The sequence below is a fragment of the Pongo abelii genome, chromosome 9, assembly GCF_028885655.2.
Source record: "Pongo abelii isolate AG06213 chromosome 9, NHGRI_mPonAbe1-v2.0_pri, whole genome shotgun sequence".
NCBI lineage: Eukaryota > Metazoa > Chordata > Mammalia > Primates > Hominidae > Pongo > Pongo abelii.
Genome location: NC_071994.2, coordinates 1,250,229 through 1,270,620, shown reverse-complemented (window position 1 = coordinate 1,270,620; position 20,392 = coordinate 1,250,229).

Genomic DNA, 20,392 nt, shown 5'->3' with positions numbered 1-20,392 from the left:
CGGACACTACAGCCCTGACCCCCAGGACCTCAGAGGTGACCCCCGCCCTGCTCTCGGGCACTACAGCCCTGACCCCAGGACTTCAGAGGTGACCCCTGCCCTGCTCTCGGACACTACAGCCCTGACACCGGGACCTCAGAGGTGACCCCCACCCTGCTCTCAGACGTCACAGCCCTGACCCCCAGGACCTCAGAGGTGACCCCCGCCCTGCTCTCGGACACTACAGCCCTGACCCCCAGGACCTCAGAGGTGACCCCCGCCCTGCTCTCGGGCACTACAGCCCTGACCCCAGGACTTCAGAGGTGACCCCTGCCCTGCTCTCGGACACTACAGCCCTGACACCGGGACCTCAGAGGTGACCCCCACCCTGCTCTCAGACGTCACAGCCCTGACCCCCAGGACCTCAGAGGTGACCCCCGCCCTGCTCTCGGACACTACAGCCCTGACCCCCAGGACCTCAGAGGTGACCCCCGCCCTGCTCTCGGGCACTACAGCCCTGACCCCAGGACTTCAGAGGTGACCCCTGCCCTGCTCTCGGACACTACAGCCCTGACACCGGGACCTCAGAGGTGACCCCCACCCTGCTCTCAGACATTACAGCCCTGACCCCCAGGACTGCTCTTGGATGCTACAGCCCTGACCCCCAGGACCTCAGAGGTGACCCCCTCCCTGCGCTCAGATGCTATAGCCCTGACCCCCAGGACTTCAGAGGTGACCTTATTTGGAGATAGGGACTTGCAAATGTAATGAAGTTAAAATGAAGCCATCAGGGTGGGCCCTAATCCAACATGACCAGTGTCCTAGTAGAAGGAGGACATTTAGACAGAGCTGTGCACGAGGGGGACGCTGTCTACAAGCCAAGGTGAGAGGCTTCAGAAGGACCCAGCCCTGTGCGGGTCCAAGAAGAAACCTTGATCTTTGGCTCCAGCCTCCAGGACTGTGAGAGTAACTGTCTGCTGTTCACGCTGCCTGCCCATGAAGCTTTGTTTTTTTAGAGACGGAGTCTTGCTCTGTCACCCAGGCTGGAGTGCAGTGGTGTGATCTTGGCTCACTGCAACCTCTGTCTCCCAGGTTCAAGTGATTCTCCTGCCTCAGCTTCCCAAGTGGCTGGGATTACAGGCATGTGCCACCATGCCCAGCTAATTTTTGTGTTTTTTAGTACAGACAGGGTTTCACTATATATTGGCCAGGCTGGTCTTGAACTCCTGACCTCAAGTGGTCCACCTGCCTCGGCTTCCCAAAGTGCTGGGATTATAGGCGTGAGCCACTGCGCCTGGCCAACTGTGGGGCTTTGTTAAGGCAGCCCTAGCCAGCTACTTAATACCACTCACAGGAAAAATCAAGCACTGGGAAAATGCTTAATGCTGCTGAACTACACACTGAAACATATTTAATATGAAAAAATTAGCCGGGCATGGTGGTTCGCACCTGTGGTCCCAGCTACTTGGGAGGCTGAGGCGGGAGGATGGCTTGAGCCCAGGAGGTGGAGGCTGTAGTGAGCTGTGATTGTACCACTGCACTCAGCCTGGGAGAGAGTGACACCCTGTCTCAAATTTTCAAAAAAAGTTTAATACAGTAAATTGTATGTTATGTGTATTTTAACATAATAAAGAAATTAATATATAAAAATTTACACTTCAGTAACAAACCACTAAAAATCAAATTTGGAAGCTATTATTTATAGTAGCGCTCAAAATATCAAACGTCTATAAATAAATTTAATAGAAGATGTGGAAGAACACGGTGGTGGAAATTATGACATTTCAAGAGAAGTTAAAGATTGTCACTGAAAATGGAGAAATAGACCCTATTTAGGGACCAGAAGACTCGGTGTTGTCAGGCATGTCAATTCTCTGCAAATCCCCACCTACATCTTATTCCAGAGTTTCATGGATGCCTGAGGTTTTAGAATACACAAGACAGACACTGTATGTTTTAGTAGACACCCTGGATGGAATGCAGGAAGTGCTTTTCCATTCCCGATTTCCTGAGACTGCACCCAAGCTCCGGGTGTACTGAATTGCATTAATAGACTTCCTAATGTCAGAACGCCCTCGCATGCTGAGATAAACTCGCTTCTGACTATGACGAGGTGCTATTTCCATCCCTTGCTGGCTTCTGTCTGCTCGTGTTTTATTTAGGCAAGGAAGAAAGCAGCATTGTGTATTTCCATAAGCAGCAAAGACACCATCCTAAACCATGCTGACAGTGGTCACACTGTGTGTTTCTGTATGCAGCAGAGACCCCACCCTAAACCATGCGGACAACAGTCACACTGTGTGTTTCCATATGCAGCAGAGACCCCACCCTAAACCGTGAGGACAGCAGTCACACTGTGTGTTTCCATATACAGCAGAGACCCCACCCTAAACCATGCGGACAGCAGTCACTCTGTGTGTTTCCATATGCAGCAGAGACCCCACCCTAAACCGTAAGGACAGCAGTCACACTGTGTGTTTCCATATGCAGCAGAGACCCCACCCTAAACCATGCGGACAGCAGTCACTCTGTGTGTTTCCATATGCAGCAGAGACCCCACCCTAAACCATGCGGACAGCAGTCACTCTGTGTGTTTCCATATGCAGCAGAGACCCCACCCTAAACCATGCGGACAGCAGTCACTCTGTGTGTTTCCATATGCAGCAGAGACCCCACCCTAAACCATGCGGACAGCAGTCACTCTGTGTGTTTCCATATGCAGCAAAGATGCCATTCTAAACCATGCGGACAGTTGTCACACTGTGTGTTTCTGTATGCAGCAAAGACGCCATTCTGAACCATGCGGACAGCAGTCACACTGTGTGTTTCCATATGCAGCAGAGACCCCACCCTAAACTGTGCGGACAGCAGTCACACTGTGTTTCCATATGCAGCAGAGACCCCACCCTAAACTGTGTGGACAGCAGTCACACTGTGTGTTTCCATATGCAGCAGAGACCCCAGCCTAAACCAGGCAGACAGCGTCAGCTCTGGGGAGGTGAAGGGGCTGGGCCATGGGACAGCCATGGGGGATCTAGGCACTATCTGTGTCGTTGTATCATCTATGCGTGGCTCGTGAAATTAAAACTATAAAATGGAAATTTATAGAATGTTTGCATCCATATTTTTGTGTGATATTGTCCTGTGGTTTTCTCTTTTCCATTTTTTTTCTTGCTGTGTGTTACTGGCTGTGTCCATGTGTATCACTGGGTGTCTGCCTCTGTGTATTTGTGTGTGTGTCTGTGTCTCTATGTGTCTGTGTCACTGGGTGTGTGTGCACCTGTGTGTTTTTCTGTGTCAGTGTGTGTGTGTGTTACTGTGGGTGTGTCTGTGTGTATTTCTAGATGTGTGTCTCTGTGTGTGTCTGGATGTGTTTGTATGTGTGTATCTCTAGGTGAGTGCGTCTCTGTGTGTGTCTGGATGTGAGTGTGTCTGTGTGTATTTCTAGGTGAGTGTGTCTGTGTGTGTCTGGATGTGGGTGCGTCTCTGTGTGTGTCTGGATGTGTTTGTGTCTGTGTGTATCTCTAGGTGAGTGTGTGTCTCTGTGTGTCTGGATGTGGGTGTGTCTGTGTGTATCTCTAGGTGAGTGTGTCTCTGTATGTCTGGATGTGGGGGTGTCTCTGTGTGTGTCTGGATGTGAGTGTGTCTGTGTATTTCTAGGGTAGTGTGTCTCTGTGTGTGTCTGGATGTGTGTGTGTCGTATTTCGAGGTGAGTGTGTATGTGTGTCTGAATCAGTGTGTGTGTGCATATTTCTGGGCAAGTGTTGTGTCTGCCTCTGTGTGTGTCGTGTCTGTCCATGGGTAGGCCATAGTAGGAGGTCAGGACGTGCCCAGCTCTGGCACCACGGCCATAGGAGCTGTCCATCTGTCCCTGGACGCTGTGCCCATGTAACGCAGGCCAAGCCTGCTTCTTGGAGGTTGGCGGGGCTGGCTCTGCAGGTCTCCCAGCTGCTGGTGGGGGTACGGGCACCATCTTACGTCTTCCTGGTCATGGCTTGTGGTTTTCTGCCTCGCTTGGGTCCTGTGAGAAGGTCAACGCCTCAAGGGCAGGGGTCCCTGTCTGTCTGTCTGCCTCCTGCGGTCTCAGCAGCCTGGCTCCTGGGAGGGCCTCCAAATATCTAGGAATGAATGAGTTAAAGAACAAGTCTGTTTTTCCCATGTTGCTTTAGAAATGACCCATTTCATCAAGGTCTTCAAATGTATCGGTGTCAATGTGTGTGACATGTTCTCTCTTAATTTTCAAACGTCTTCAGAATCTACCCTTGTTCCCTTTCCTCTTTCCCATGGTTGTTCTTTCTTTCTTCCTTTCTTCCTTCCTTCCTTTTCTTTCTCTTTTGTTTCTTTTCTTTCAGGTGTGTTATGGTTTGGCTCTGGGTCCTCACCCAGAGCCCCACCTTCCTTCCTTCCCACCTTCCTTCCTTCCCTCCTTCCTTCCTTCTTTCCTTCCTTTCTTTCTTTCCTGTTTCTCTCTCTCTCTCTCTTTCTTTCTTTCGTCTTGCTCTGTCGCCCAGGCTGGAGCGCAATGGTATTACCTTGGCTCATTGCAACCTCCACCTCCTAGGTTCAAGTGATTCTCCTACCCCAGCCTCTTGAGTAGCTGGGACTACAGGCACCTGCCACCACGCCCAGCTAATTTTTGTATTTTTAGTAGAGATAGGGTTTCGCCATTGTCGGTCAGGCTGGTCTCAAACTCCTGACCTCAAGTGATCCACCCGCCTTGGCCTCCCAAAGTGCTGGGGTGACAGGTGTGAGCCACCACACCTGGCCAGTTTTGTCTTTCTATTGATTCATTTCTATTTACTTTGGTCAAATTCATTATTTTCCAAGTCTAGCTTTGAGTTTTATTGAGCAATTCTGCTTTTTAATTTTTCTATTTTATCACTTTCTATTTTGCTTTTAATAATTCCTTTCCTCTACTTTCCTGGAGTGTGTTTTACTGCCATACTCCAGCCTAACTGGCTTGTTTTCTGTCTTTCCTGTTTTATAGTCAAGGCCTTTAAGTTGCCCTTGGAGCTCCCTTTGGCGACTTCGTGGAGGTTTTGCTTTGAGAACTTAAGAGGTCCTTCTTCTCTAAACAGCTTGTAATCTAAGTTTTCATTTCCTCTACAACCAGAAAGTTATTTACAAAGGTATTTGCTTAATGTCAAGGGTACTGATTTCAAAATCTTATTTCACGGCGTGCACGTGCACACTCACGGACACACCACATCCATGCAGTGTGGAGGTGACATCCTTACGCATGCACGTGTACACTCACAGATGCACGCGTATGATCCCATCAGTTGCATCCCCCACGCCCGGAGCAGTGCTGGATCCCAGTGGATGCCCTGACAGATGAGCCGCTGAGAAATGCCAAAGCTGCTCGCCAGGCACAGGCGCAGCACAGTGAGAAGGTTCCTCCTTTCGGGAAGTGGCGTGGGAGTTTCCGCAGACACTCAAGTGCAGAAGAGGAAGGTTTCCTGCTGGAGGACAGGCAGCTCCAGAACCATCCACCGTGGCCCGGCCCCCCCACCCCCGTGGGGCCAGCGATCACGACCCCAGTCTTGGTGCTGGGGATGCTTCCGGGACTTGGACAACCTCCAGCCTGGGACACACCTTGTGTGAGCCCATTCTCACGCTGCTATCAAGAAAACCCGAGACTGGGTAATTTATAAAGAAAGAGGTTTAATTGACTGGCAGTTCTGCATGGCTGGGGAGGCCTCAGGAAACTTACAATCATGGCGGAAGACACCTCTTCACAGGGTGGCAGGACAGAGAATGTGTGCTGAGCGGAGGGAGAAGGCCCCACGGGGATAGTCACTCGTTATAACGAGAACAGCATGGGGGACCCGCCCCCACGATCCAGTCACCTCCACCTGGTCCCGAGATTGGCACGTGGGGATTATGGGGATTACAATTCAACGTGAGATTTGGGTGGGGACCCAGAGCCAAACCATATCACACCTGAAACAGGGGCGAGGAACTGAAAGGGGGTCTCTGGAGGACCAGCAGATGGAGGATGCAGAGGGGTGGAGGAGATGGGGGACCAGAAAGGATGCAGGACGGGGAGGGGTGCAGGAGACGGGCCTCCTGCAGGCTGAGCTGGGGAAGAGGCCGGGGCCCAGGCAAGGACAAGAGAGCCAGAGATGAGCAGCACGTGGGGTGAGGGGGTGGAGGGGCCCAGGCCCAGGGGAGAGACAGAGAGACAGAGGACAGAGAGATACAGAGAACAGAGACAGAAAACAGAGATGAGACAGAGAACAGAGAGAGACACAAAGAAATAGAGAGAAACAGAAGAGTAATGAGAGAAAGATAGAGGCAGAGATGAGAAAGAGAGACACAGAGACACAGAAATAGAGAGAGACAAAAGATAGAGACGGAGAGACAAAGAAGAGACAGAGAGAGACCAGGAGGAGAGGAGAGATTGGCAGAGGAGACTCAGGGGCTGGCAGGTGAACCTGGGAGAGGCGGCTCTGGTGAAGAAGGGAGTGAGGAGGTCTGAAGCCGGTTGCCCCGTGAATCTGAATTTCGCGAGTGTCCCGGGAGCCCCTCCGTGGCCGCCTCTGTTCCCCGGAGGCGCCTCCCAGGCCCTGGCGTCCCTCCCCGCGGTGGCTCCGGGGACAGGACCGCGCCCTCCACGGAGCCGCCATGTGGCCGCGGGGGCTTCCAGGGCGCAGCGGCCCCGCGGGGACTCAGGTGGGACTTCGGGGCCTCCCACCCTCCCTCTTTTTAACGTTTGTCAGATTAGATGACGCGGAATGAAAAGCGCGCTTGGAACGGAGCGGCCGTGGCCGGTGGGCTGGGAAGAGCCCCGCGAGGGGAAGAAGCGAGCGCGCCCCCCGCCCCCGCCTCGGGCCCCCGGGAAGGCGGCGCAGCCACTGGGGAGTCTCAGCGCCAGGCGGCTCCGTTCCGCGTCTCTGCCCCGCGTTTCTGAGGCTCGAAGCTGCCGGGGGAGCTGGGGGCGGCTTCTGAACACGCCGAGCGGAGCCTCGCGGCCTCCGAGGGACCCCGTGCGAGGCGCCATTCCCAGCCGGGACAGGGGGCTGCGCGGGGCTGGGGGCTCCGAGGCCGCGCGTTCCAGGAGTGCCAGGCGGTGGTGGGGCCGCGGCTCCGGGGGTTCGGGCTAGGGAGGGACGGGGACCTCCGGGCGGCGGCGACACCTCTTCCTGGAGAAGCGGGAGCGCGAGGCGGGGGCCCGGGCAGGTCTCACCTTTTCCATCCCGCTGTCCGCGCGTCTCACCCGCACCTGGAGGGCGCGTCTCCCACCGCGGGCGGGGCGGGCGGGGCGGGCTGGACGCGGGGCCTGGGCGGGGGGAAGACGCAGGATCAGCGGCAGCGCGAACCCACAGTCCTGCAGGGTCCCCGCGCCTGGGCACAGACGCGTTTCGCACAGGAGGAGGCTCCAGCGTAAGCGCCGGGAGCGCGGGGAGCCCGGGCCGTCTCGACACACCTGCGGGCCTGGGGTGAGCCCAGCGCCCCACGACCCCCACCTTGTCCCCACCCCCCTCGTCCCCCCGCCCCCCCCGCCCCCCCCCCGCCCCCACCCTCGCCGGGCTCCCGCGTGGCGGGAACTCAGGAACGAGCCGCCGTCCCGCTGCTTCTCAGGACTGCGCCAGGGACGCTTTGTCTTCGCGTCTGAATGACGGATTGACGGCCGTTTGCAGCGGCTCTGCAGCGAGTGGGGACGGCCTTAGGACGGCCTCCCGGACGGACGCGCTTCCAGGGGAGAAGTGAGGAGGGCACCGGGCGGTACTGGGGGCCCAGGGCCAAAGACGGGGAAGCAAGCAGCCTCTGGGGAGTGGTGGGCGGTGAGCAGCGGGGCGGGGGAGGGGGCTGCACGCGGGTGGGAGAGGGCGGGGGAGGTGGGAGGTGGGAGGAGGGAGGAGGGTGGGAGAGAGGGCGGGGGAGGTGGGAGGAGGGAGATGGGAGGAGAGAGAGGGTGGGGTAGGTGGGAGGACGGCGGGGGAAGACCCTGGGATGGGAGCCGACACCCACAAGCCCCAGGCCCATGGCCCAGCCTCACCCCAGGCGTCCATTCGTCCACAGCCAGCAGAGACACACAACATCGCCTGGGGCCACCTGCCCGAAGGTGCCCGGGAACACCCACGAAAACACAGAAACCTGGGCTTCGTTATGCAGGAGTTTTGTTCCTGAAGATGGCATTGTTTGCAACCTCCCTCCCCACTCCACTCCTTTCTCTGGGAACGTGAACGTCTCTGGATTTCTCAGTCTCCGAATTTGCCAACACCACGAAAATTCACACCGGATGCTTTGCAAGAGCTGCTATTTATGGGAGTGCTGGGTTTCAGTGGATTCTCTCCAGAGTTGCAAAGTCACTCTCTAATGCAGCTGTTTCATCAGGCACCGCCCCGTGTCCTGAACATCTGGTCTTTTTACATTCCTTTGGGTGCACCCATAATATTCTACTGGGGGCCGGAAGAGAGAATTTTGGGCTCTAATTTAGCTTCATCATGCAGAATCGACCTTCCTTTTACAAACTCATCCAGCCATCCACTCACTGTTTGTGTGAACTCAGCAAGTTACTGAACCCCCAGCCTCAGTTTCCCCATTTGTAAGATGGGGCCGAGCAGCCCTTATGACGAGTCCGGGGAATTGTGAAGTCCCCGGTGCATGAATGTCACCACGAATGTTGGCTGTATGATCACCAGTCACTCAGCAACACTTGTGTGCACCTGCATGGGGGCCCCGGGCCCACCAGACTCGGAGGTGACCAATCTCAGTGCTAGTGAGAAGGGCTATGACAGGGGCCCTGCAGGGCACTGGCCCTGAGCCCACATCCCAGGCAGAAGGTGGGGGAGAGGGACTCTTATGCAGTGGAGTCAGGAGTCATTCTCAGGGACAGGTGGAGTGCAGTGGTCTCTAGGAAGAGACAGGTGCCTCACACCACATAGAACAATTAGTTCAAAGCGGGTTAAAGACCTAGACGTAGAAATTCAAACTATAAAACTGAGAAGACATAGGGTGAATCTTTGTGAGCTTGGTCTTCTTAGATATGACCCAAAAAGCACAGAAACAAAAGAAAAAGATAGATAAACTAAATTCCTCAAAATCAAAAAATTTTGTGCTTCAAAGGACACCATCAAGAAAACCAAAAAACAATCTGCAAAATGGGAGAAAATATTTGCAAATCACTTGTCTGTAAGAGACTTGTATCTGGCATATATAAAGGGGGTTATATTACACAAAGAACAACTGCAACTTGACAACAAAAAGACAAACAGCTCAATTAAAAAATGGCAAAGGGGCTGGGCGTGGCGGCTCGTGCCTGTAATCCCAGCACTTTGGGAGGCTGAGGCGGGCGAATCATGAGGTCAGGAGATCGAGACTATCCTGGCTAACACGGTGAAACTCCATCTCTACTAAAAATACAAAAAAATTAGCCACGCATGGTGGTGGGCGCCTGTAGTCCCAGCTACTCAGGAGGCTGAGGCAGGAGAATGGCATGAACCCGGGAGGCGGAGCTTGCAGTGAGCTGAGATCGTGCCACTGCACTCCAACCTGGGTGACAGAGTGAGACTCTGTCAAAAAAAAAAAAAAAAAGGCAATGGATGTGAATAGACATTTCTCCAAGAAGATGCACAAATGACTGAGCAACACAAAAACATGCTCCACATCAGTAGCCATCAGGGAAATGCCCCCACTAGGGTGGCTACAATCTCTATTAATAATTTTGTTTAACTGGAAGACAGCAAGTGTTGGTGGGGATGTGGAGAAATTGGAAGCTTCATTCATCACTGCAGGGAATGTAAAATGGTACGGACACCGTGGAAAACAGTTGGGCAGTTGTTCCAAATGTTACACACGGAGTTGTCACAAGACCCAGCAATTCCACTCTCACATATATGCCCAAGAGAACTGAAAGTGTGTCCACATAAAAACCTGTCCACAAATGTTCATAGCAGCATTATTTATAATACCCCAATGTGAAATTAACCTACATGTCCATCAACTGATGAAACATGGGCTGCATCCATACAACGGAATATTATCCCGCCATAAAAGGAATGACATCAAATTGAAGGCAGGGTCTCGAGGAGATACTTGCACACCCATGTTGCATGTTCATTGCAGCATCATTCATGAGAGCTGAGAGGTGGAGGAACCCTGTGTGCTGAAATTGGGGCTGGCCGAGCCAGGTAGGAGGTGGACAGGCTCCCTGGTGGCTCTCCAGGGACATCCTTCAGGGACAGCTTCAAGGACGTCCCATGAGCAGTGCCCACGTGGTCAAGGGCTTCAGTGCCCGGCAGCAGCTCTCAGCCACCTTGACCATAAGCAAGGAGAGGACATATCCTGTGCCTCAAAAGAACATCTTTGCCTAAAGATCACCTGGGAGAGACAGCAAGCAGACTGCAACTTTCTGAAACTGCTTGAACCAAGTGCATGAATTTGGTGCATCCTGAAGTCCCTCTGCCCAGAGAGGGCTGCTAGTCTGTGCATGACAGGATGGACCGCTGCTCTGAGTCACCTCTGCTGAGCAGCCAAGGCTGGGCTTCCCTTGGAATTGCTTCTGGAATGAGATATTCAGGGCCAGTCCTTGGCTGTGGTTTCTAGACTTCTCCTCGACGGGGCAGCTCCTTGGTGCACCTCCTGCTGCACTGCTGGCCCCCATCTGGCTCTCTTGGTGGCTGTGGCCACCCGTGCCATTGCATGGTCCTAACGGTCTCTGTGTATATTCAGCTTGCTTCCTGCTGTGGGGCCCCACTCCTGCTGCAGAACTCAGCCCCTGGTTCAATGCTGACATTTGTACCCCAGTCCCTTAACTACGCAGGCATCTTCCTGTGTGTGTGGTGTTTCGTAGGTATACATCTCTCTTTCAGCAGCTAGCTGAAGTATGATTTGCATACAACAAGGCGCATTTATCTAAAGTGTTACCAGTTGATATGTTTTGCCTTTTGCAAATGACACCAAAAGCATCACCACAATCGAGATAACGAACAGACCCCCGCCAAACCTCCAGTGTCACTCACCTTCCTCCCACCCTCTCCCTCCACTCTCTGTCTCTGCAGCCCACTGACCTGCCTTCTGTGTTCATAGGTGATATGGTTTGGATCTGTGTCCCCACCCAAATCTCATGTCAAATCGTAATCCCCAATGCTGGAGGCGGGGCCTGGTGGGAGGTAATTAGATCATGGAGGTGGTTTCTCATGGTTTAGCACCATCACCACTGGGAACTCTCATTATCATAGTGAGTTCTCATGAGATCTACTTGTTTAAAAGTGTGTGGCACCTCCCCTCCCCTTCTCTTGCTCCTGCTCCAGCCATGTGACCTGACCTGCCGGGTCCCCCTTTGCCTTCCGCCATGATGGTCAGTTTCCTGATGCCTCCCTAGAAGCAGAAGCCACCATGCTTCCTGTACAGCCTACAATTAAGCCTCTTTTTTAAAAAATAAATTACCCAGTCTCAGGTATTTCTTTATAGCAATGCAAGAACCAACTAACACGATAGGTCAGTTTATATCTCCTTACGTTTTGAACACATGGAATCTCTTACAGTGTTTACTCTGTCATGTCGTGCCTTCTTCTTTCATTCGGCAGTTATTTTGAGATTCTTTTATGTTGTGTGTGCGGATAATTCACTCCTTTTCATGACCGATTGGACCTCCACTGGTTGGATATAACACAGATTATCTGTTTCTACATCGATGGACATTGGGGTTGTTCCCAGTTTGAGACCATTACAAATAAAGCAGCCACGGGCATCCTTCATAGCAATAGGCACTTTCATAGTTCCCAGTGAAAGGCCTAGGAGAGGAATCATACAGCAGGTGTGTGTTAACCTTTTCAGAAACTCAGTAACAAGAATACAAAACCTTTTCAGAAACTACAAAACTGTCTTCCAAAGCAGCTGCACCACTTTGCTTTCCCAGCATCAGTGATGGGAGATCCAGTTCCTCCATGTCCCCAGCAGCCATTGGTATAGCCAGTGTTTTTAATGTAGTGCTGGAATAGGCGTGCAGTGGTAGCTTGCTGTGCTTTTAGTTTGCATTTCTCTGATGATGGACGTGCTGAGCGTGCTTTCAGGTGCTTCTTTGCCACTTTTTTTTTTTTTTTTTTGAGATAGAGTCTCGCTCTGTCGCCCAGGCTGGAGTGCAGTGGCGTGATCTCGGCTCACTGCAATCTCTGCCTCCTAGGTTCAAGCGATTCTCCTGCCTCAGCCTCCTGAGTAGCTGGGATTACAGGTGCCCGCCACCACACCTGGCTAATTTTTTTGTATTTTTAGTAGAGACAGGGTTTCACCATGTTGGTCAGGCTCATCTCAAACTCCTGACCTCAGGTGATCCACCTGCCCCAGCCTTCCAAAGTGCTGGGATTACAGCCATGAGCCACCACGCCCAACCTCTTTGCCACTTCTATGTCTTCCTTGAAGTGTGTGTTCCAATCTTTTGCCCATTTTTAGTTGGGTTGTTGGTTTTCCTGCTGTTGAGTTTAAAGAGTTCTTGATATATTCTACTTAAACATCCTTTATTGGATATACAATTTGCAAATATTTTGTTGGTCTATGGCTTGCCTTTTTATTCTCTTAGCATCTTTAGAAGAACAAAAGTTTATTCTACTTAATGAAGTACGATTTATCCTTTTTTCTCATATAGATTGTGCTTTTCCTATTGTATCTAGAAAATCTTTACTTTGAGAGTACAAAGATTTTCTACTGTTTTCTTCACTAATATTTATATTTTTACATTTTATACCTAGATCTATGATTTTCAGTTAATTTTTTTCATGATGTGAAATAGTGATCAAAGTTATTGTTTTGCATGTGGATATACAATTATCATAGCACCATTTGTTGAAAAGACCATCTTTTCTCAGCTGAATTGCCTTGACACTTTTGTTAAAAATTAATTCATCTGGAATTATTCACAACAGCCAAGAGGTTAAACCAACCCAAATGTCCATCGACTGGTGAGCAGAAAAATAAATGTGAAACATGCTTACAATGGGACATTATTCAGCCTTAAAAAGGAAGGAAATTCTCACACGTTATAGCGTGAATGAATCTAGGGGTTCATCTTCATAAAATGAGTCAGTCACTAAAAGACAAGTACTATCTGACTCCACTAACATGAGGTTTTCTAAGTGGTCAAATTCATATGAACAGAGAGTAGAATGCCAGTTACCAGCGACTAGGGGAGGGAAAATGGGGAGTTGTTGTTTAATGGTACAGAGTTTCAGCTTTGCAAGATGAAAAAGTTTTGGAGATTGATTGCACAACAATGTGAATATATTTAACACTACTTAAATATATGCTTAAATATATGGTGCAGTAGCTCATACCACTTTGGGAGGCCGAGGCAGGAAGATCACTTGAGCCCAGGAGTTCAAGACCAGCCTGGGCATCATAGTGAGACATCGTCTCTACTAACAGAAAAAAGAAAAAAAAAACAATTAGCCAAGCACAGTAGTCCCAGCTACTCAGGAGGCAGAAGTGGGAGGATCACGTGAGCCCAGGAGGTTGAGGCTGCAGTGAGCCATGATTATGCCACCACACTCGAGCCTAGGTAACAGAGTAAGACTGTGTCTCATAAAAAATGATTAAGATGGTACATTTTATGCTATGCATTTTTTAACCACAATTAACCACGTATCTGTGAATCGGTTTCTGTACTCTATGTTGTCCTGCCAACCTACTGTTGATATTGACATCATCAGTGCCACAGTGGCTTGATGACTGTAATTTTATGATATCTGTTGAAATAAATTAGCATAACTCTTCCAATTGTATCCTTCTTTTTCTTTTCTTTTTTTTTTTTTTTTTTTTGAGACACAGTCTCACTCTGTCACCCAGGCTAGAGTGCAATGGCGTGATCTCAGCTCACAGCAACCTCCACCTCCCTAGTTCAAGCAATTCCCTTGCCTCAGCCTCCCAAGTAGCTGAGATTACAGGCGCATGCCACCACGCCTGGCTAATTTTTTTGTATTTTTTAGTGCAGATGGAGTTTCACCATGTTGGCCAGGCTGGTCTCAAACTCCTGACCTCAGGTGATCCACCTGCTTCAGCCTCCCAAAGTGCTGGGATTACAGGTGTGAGCCACCACACCTGGCCATTCTTCTTTTTCAAAGTTTTTTTGGATTTTCTGGATCTGTTGCATTTTCGTATGAATTTTAGTAACAATTTATCAATTCCTTAAAAAGAGCCACTGGGATTTTGGTTGGAGTTGTATTGACTCTCTAGACCAATAAGGGGAGAATTAACATCTTAAAGATATTGAGTCTTAACATGAACAAAATGTATCTTTCCATTTATTTAGCTATTCTTTAATCCCTCAGCCATATTTTGTAAAAAAAATTTTTTTTTTTTTTTTTGTGAAATGGAGTTTTGCTCTCTGTCGCCCAGGCTGGAGTGCAGTGGCGCCATGTCAGCTCACTGCAACCTCCGCCTCCGGGGCTCAAGGAACTCTTGTGCCTCAGCCTCCTGAGTAGCTGGGATTACAGGCATGCGCCACCATGCCTGGCTAATTTTTTTGTATTTTAATAAAGACAGGGTTTCACCACGTTGCCCTGGGTGGTCTTAAACTCCTGAGCTCAGGAGATCCACCTGCCTCTGCCTCCCAAAGTGCTGGGATTACAGGTGTGAGCCACCACTCCCAGCCTGTAATTTTCAATATATAAGTTTTGCACATTTTTGTCAGATTTATTTCTAAGTATTTAAGTTTTTGATGTTACTGTTAATAGAATTGCTTTTTATTTAATGTATGATTGTTTATTACTGTAGAAATACAACAGATTTTTTTTACTTCCCTTAAAGTCTGCAAACTTGCTAAACTCATGAATTACTTCTAGTAGCTACTGAATTCTACAGATTTTGTAGGATTTTCTACATGGGCAATCATTTGTCTGTGAATGAAAACAGTTTTACTTATTTTTCAACTGGGCACTTTTTTTTATTTTTCTTGCCTGATTGGCTTGTTTCTAGCCTCCATTGCAATGTTTAGTAGAAGTAATTAAAGTGGACATCCCTGCCTTGTTCCTGATCTTAGGGGAAAGCATTCCTTCTTTCACGATTGGGTACAATGTGAGCTGTATGTTTTTTGCAGATGCCCTTTATCAGATTGAGGGAATTCCCTTCTATTCCTATTTTGCAGAAAGCTAATATCTGGAATGGATTTTGGATTTTATCAAATGCTTTTTCTGCCTCTATTCTGATGATCATCTGGTTTTTCTATTAATGTGGTAAATTACATTGCAGGATAATTTTCAAATGTTAAACCACTCTTGCATTCCTGAAATAAATGCCACTTTGTCATGATGTATTATCCTAACTATACACTGATAAATTCATTTTGCTCGAATTTTTGTTGAGAATTTTGCGTGTGGGTTTGTGAAGGCTATTGGTTTGCTCTTTTCTTTTCTTACCATGTATTTGTCTGATGATAGTACCAGCATATGCTATGGCCTTATGGAATGAGTTGGAAAGTATTTCCTCCTACACTATTTTCTGGAAGAGTCTCTGTAAAATTGCTGTTATTTCTTTCTCAAATATTTGTATATGTTTGAGACATTATTTGGGACTCACCAGTGAAGACTTTGAGTCTGGAGTTTTGTTTGTAGAAAGGTTTTTTTTTTTTTTTAACTTCTTTAATAGATAAATTAATATTTTTTCTATTTTTTCTTGAGTGAGTTTGATAATTTATGTCATTCAAGAAATGTGTCTATTTGATTTCATTATGTTTAACTTGAAGCTGTTCATAACATTCCCTTATTATTCTTTTAATGTCTGTAGAATCTGTAATGATGCCTCCTTTCTCATTCCTGGTTCTGGTAATTTGTGTTTTCTGTCTTTTTTTTCCTAGTCAGTCTACCCAGAGGTTTATCAATTTTATTGACCTTCTCAAAAATGAGCTTTTTTTTACTGATTTTCTCTGTGGTCTTTCTGTTTTCTAGTTCATTTGATTTCTGCTATGACCTTTATGTATCACTTTCTGCTTCCTTAGAACTTAATTTTCTCTTCTTTTTCTAATGTCCAAAGAAAAATGCTAATATCAGTTATTTGAGACCTTCCCTCGTTTTTAATGTAGATATTTAATGCTATGAATTTCCCCTGAAATGCAGCATTAGCTGCATCCCACAAAACATAACATATGTTTTTATCTTCATTCAATTCAAAATACTACCTAATTTTCCTTTTGATTTCTTCTTTGATGCATGGGATATTTAGTAATATGTTAGTTTCCAAATATAATGGGAATTTTGCAGATAACTTTTTACTGTTGATTTCTAATTTAATTCCATTTTGGCTAGAGAACGTACTCATTTTAGACTTCTTTTCTGGCCCAGAATGTAGTCTATCTTGATACATGTTCAGTATATTCTGCTGGTCTTTGGTGGAGTTTTCTATAAATGTCAGCTGGATCAAGTTGTTTGATAGTGTTGTTCAAATCTTTTCTACCTGCGGTAAGGTTCTCTATTTGTTTTATGGAATGCTGAGAAAAGATTGTTGAAATCTCCAGCTACAGTTGTGAATTTGACTGCTTCTCCTTGCAATTCTATCAGGTTTTGCTCTTTTGAAGCTCTATAACTAGGTATACACACGTTTAGGATTTATATGTCCTCTTGATTTGTTTATCCCATTTTCATTATAAAATGGCCCACTTGTCACTGGCAACATGAAGGCAAAACACTTTTGAGTACTCTACTCGGTATCCTGTCAATTCTGTTGGTTTTCACTCTCAATGGTGGGAATAGGAACTATTCCTGGCCCTGTGGTAGCTAACAATGCTATTTCTGAAATTCTTTCCTTGGCTGGCTTCATCAGATGCATGTATTCATCAGTACTGAGCTGAAGACGCAAGGAGGAGCCTCTGTAGGCCTCTGTTCCTCTTTCACTGTGCAGCTCTCTCCTCCCTGGCACTCTGCCCTGAGAACTCCGGCTTTCCTGTCCTCCCTGGACTCCCAGCGAAGTCTCCTCAGCTCAGAGACCACGTGTCTTTGCCTATGTTACACATCCCTGTGCTGCAGCCTGGAAACTCTAGGGGGTGCACAAAGGCAATCACAGGGCTCACCTCATTTGCTTTCTCTCTCAGGGGTTGCTGAACTTTACTGCCTTTTACATCTGATGTCTTGAAAACTACTGCTTAAGATATTTTCCTGGATTTTATAAACGTATGCAAGCGGTTCTGTGAACACCGACTTTATTGTCTCTCTGCACTGCACAGTGTCCCAGAGTGCATATTTATCACATTTTGTTTATTCATTCTTCTAAAGATGAATAATTAGGCTACCAATTTCTGCTACACAAACAGCTGTGCAAAAACAGCCTTGAATGCATTCCCCGGTGAGTCAGTGTGAGCATGTTTACAGGATACGCTCTCGAGAGACAGCGCTCACAGGGCACATTTACTTTCGCTAAGCACGTACATATTACTTCTCAGAGATCCTCCGCCAGTTCCTACTGAGGGATGCAAGACCCATCTCCTCAATTCTCACCCAAACTTGATTTCCAACCCCTTTCTAATTTTTACTATTCTGAGGGATGTAAAGTGGTATGTCAGTGTTGTTTTCTTTATCATATTGTTAGAAAACATTTTAAATGGTCCATTTTCAAGGCATGATAAATCTAAGCACTGGCAGCCAGCCTGGGGATGTAACAAACCATACGGCTCATGCGCCTGGAAGGTCACGATAAGCGAACAGAATGTAGAGGAGGGGTCAGCCCATAAAACAGAAGAAAGTTTCGTTATTGGGAAATCAAAACTTAAGCGGGGAAGGGGATGGTGTATAACCTTATAAGGGGGAAAATGAAACTCAGGTGAAGTTGGGGAAGGTTGTAACCCCATTGTACTTGACCAATGAGGACCTGGGGGAGGGCTTGTGTGCTAGGAGATCAATTACCTGCTGTAACTGCCCCGGGTGTGCCTGCCTACCAGACACCCGGTCTTGCAAGACTGCCATTAAAAGTCTTGCTGGCCGGGCGCGGTGGCTCATGCCTGTAATCCCAGCACTTTGGGAGGCCGAGGCGGGCGGATCACGAGGTCAAGAGATCGAGACCATCCTGGCTAACTCGGTGAAACCCTGTCTCTATTAAAAATACAAAAAAATTAGCCGGGCGTGGTGGTGGCACATATTAAACACTCAAAGGTGTTTTGTATCATTATTACTCAAGAATCCCACTAACGTTATGCAGAAAACTTGTCTGGGGCTCTTGGTACATTAGAATGTTCCATGACTACTCAGACCCATGCCATTATGAGTTGAAATCTAGAAATAGAAAGACCAAGGGGCGTGGAACACCCATGACAACGTGGAATGGGGCTGGAAGCAATGATGGTTCCACAGGCAGATGACCTCACTCAGGTGATTCACAGGGTCAGCATGCATGCATATCAAGCTCTGGATGTTGGCATCAGCTATCTAAGGGAATGGGAGCAATTACCTGGAGCATCTAACTTTTAAGTCAGAATTTCCTTTACAGTCTACACTTAGAACATTCACTTAACTCATTCACTTAACTCTGCCCCCCCTCCTTTGTAAAGAGTCCATTCATTACAATCTTTCCAGTCATCTTTTCCAGCTATCTTCATATTATTGATTTCTAATTTTAAGGTAACTGTGGTCTGAGAGTACAACAGAAATATATCTGGCGGGACCCCAGGCCTCCAGAATTGCTCCTTCTTTTTTTTTTTTTTTTTTTTTTTGAGATGAAGTCTCACTCTGTAGCCCAGGTTGGAGTGCAGTGGTACGATCTCAGCTCACTGTAATCATTGCTTCCCGGGTTCAAGCGATTCTCCTACCTCAGCCTCCTGAGTAGCTGGGATTACAAGCATCTGCCACCACGCCCGGCTAATTTTTGTATTTTTAGTAGAGACAGGGTTTCACCATGTTGGTCAGGCTGGTCTTGAACTCCTGATCTTGTGATCCACCCGCCTTGGCCTCCCAAAGTGCTGGGATTACAGGCGTGAGCCACCGCACCCAGCCACCCCTTCTTTAATTATCTTGACAAAGATGTCATCTCTGCTTATCTCTAAGGTCACACCACTCCACTCCTTAAAGCCCCATGATGATGGCTCATTGTTATACATTGTGATGGTTCCTAACGCTCCATGCTAGCATTGAAAACCCTCTTTCTGGCCTACCTCACTCTTATTCTTCCACCCATTCGCCCCCCTACCTTTCTCAGGTGTATTTCATGACTGATTGTCAGGTAGCCTTGGTCTGCTGAATGCCTTTCTCCCAAGTTTGGTCTGCTGAACGCCTTTCTCCCATGTTTGGTCTGCCAAGTGGCTCTCCTTTCATCATGGAGGGTATCTCCTGACACCTCAGTGGCTGCTTACACTTTCCAAGATGGATCAGAGGAGAGGCAACACTTTTTCCTGATTTTATCCTTTCCAAACATGATGTAGACACTGAATTCATCAAATATTTATTGGATTAATTCCATTAAGAATTGCTTTTCTGTTTGGCATAAGGTAGAGGTGCAAATGGATTTTTTTCATACATACAGTTAATTGTTGTGGTCCATGTATTGAAAAATATTTCCTTTCCAAACTGCTCAACAGTGACTGTACTCTCATAAATCAAATATTCATGTTCTGTTGCACTGGTGAAATTTGTCTATCCCCATATCACAGTCTTAATTATTATAGTTTTATAATACATTTTTATATCTCCTCTGACATTTTCCTCCTACTGCCTCCTTCTCCTTTTCTTTCTTTTATGTTTTGGCTATTAGTCAGCCTTTGGGTTTTTTTTGTATGAATTTTAGAATCCATTTGTTAAATTCCTTTTAAAAACATTTATGGAGTTTTAATGGAAATTGCTTTTTGCAGAATGATTTAGGGGAGAATTGACATATTTTTAATACTGACTCTTTCTATCCACGAATCTGGTTTATAGTCCTCGATTTATTCAGGTCTTCATTAATGTCTTTCAATAAAGTTTTATAATTTTTCCTTCACACTTTTGCCCAGTTTAAAAATATCTTATTTTCTGTTCCCTCCTTATTTGTGTTGCTTTTTTCAGTGATACATTACAAAATTGTATCTTCTGGTTATGGCTGATATTTGGATGCATGTGTAGTATGGTTTCTCAATTCACTCTCTGTCTTTCTCTGCCTTTATTTGTGACCCAGGAAGCTGGTGTCTAACAAACTGCATCACTTGGTTGGGCTAATGGGAGGCACCTGTAGATGAGAGGCAAGGAGAAAGGTCACAGTTATCTATTTCCTGAGATCCCTTCTTGTAGGCTTGTGGTTTGGCAGTGACTTTATTTCTCTATGTAAGACCACAACTTCTGCCAAATAAGTCCCTTTCTCTGGTAACTATGACTTTCCTTTGTCCTTTCAAGGCCAGGAGTGGTAGCAGCTTCCTAAAGCTAAAAACGTCTTGAGGCTTCACTATACCTTGTTCATTCACTGAACTCTGCCCTTCCTTTGTAAAGAGTCCATTTATTACAATCAACCCAGTCATCTTTTCCAGCTC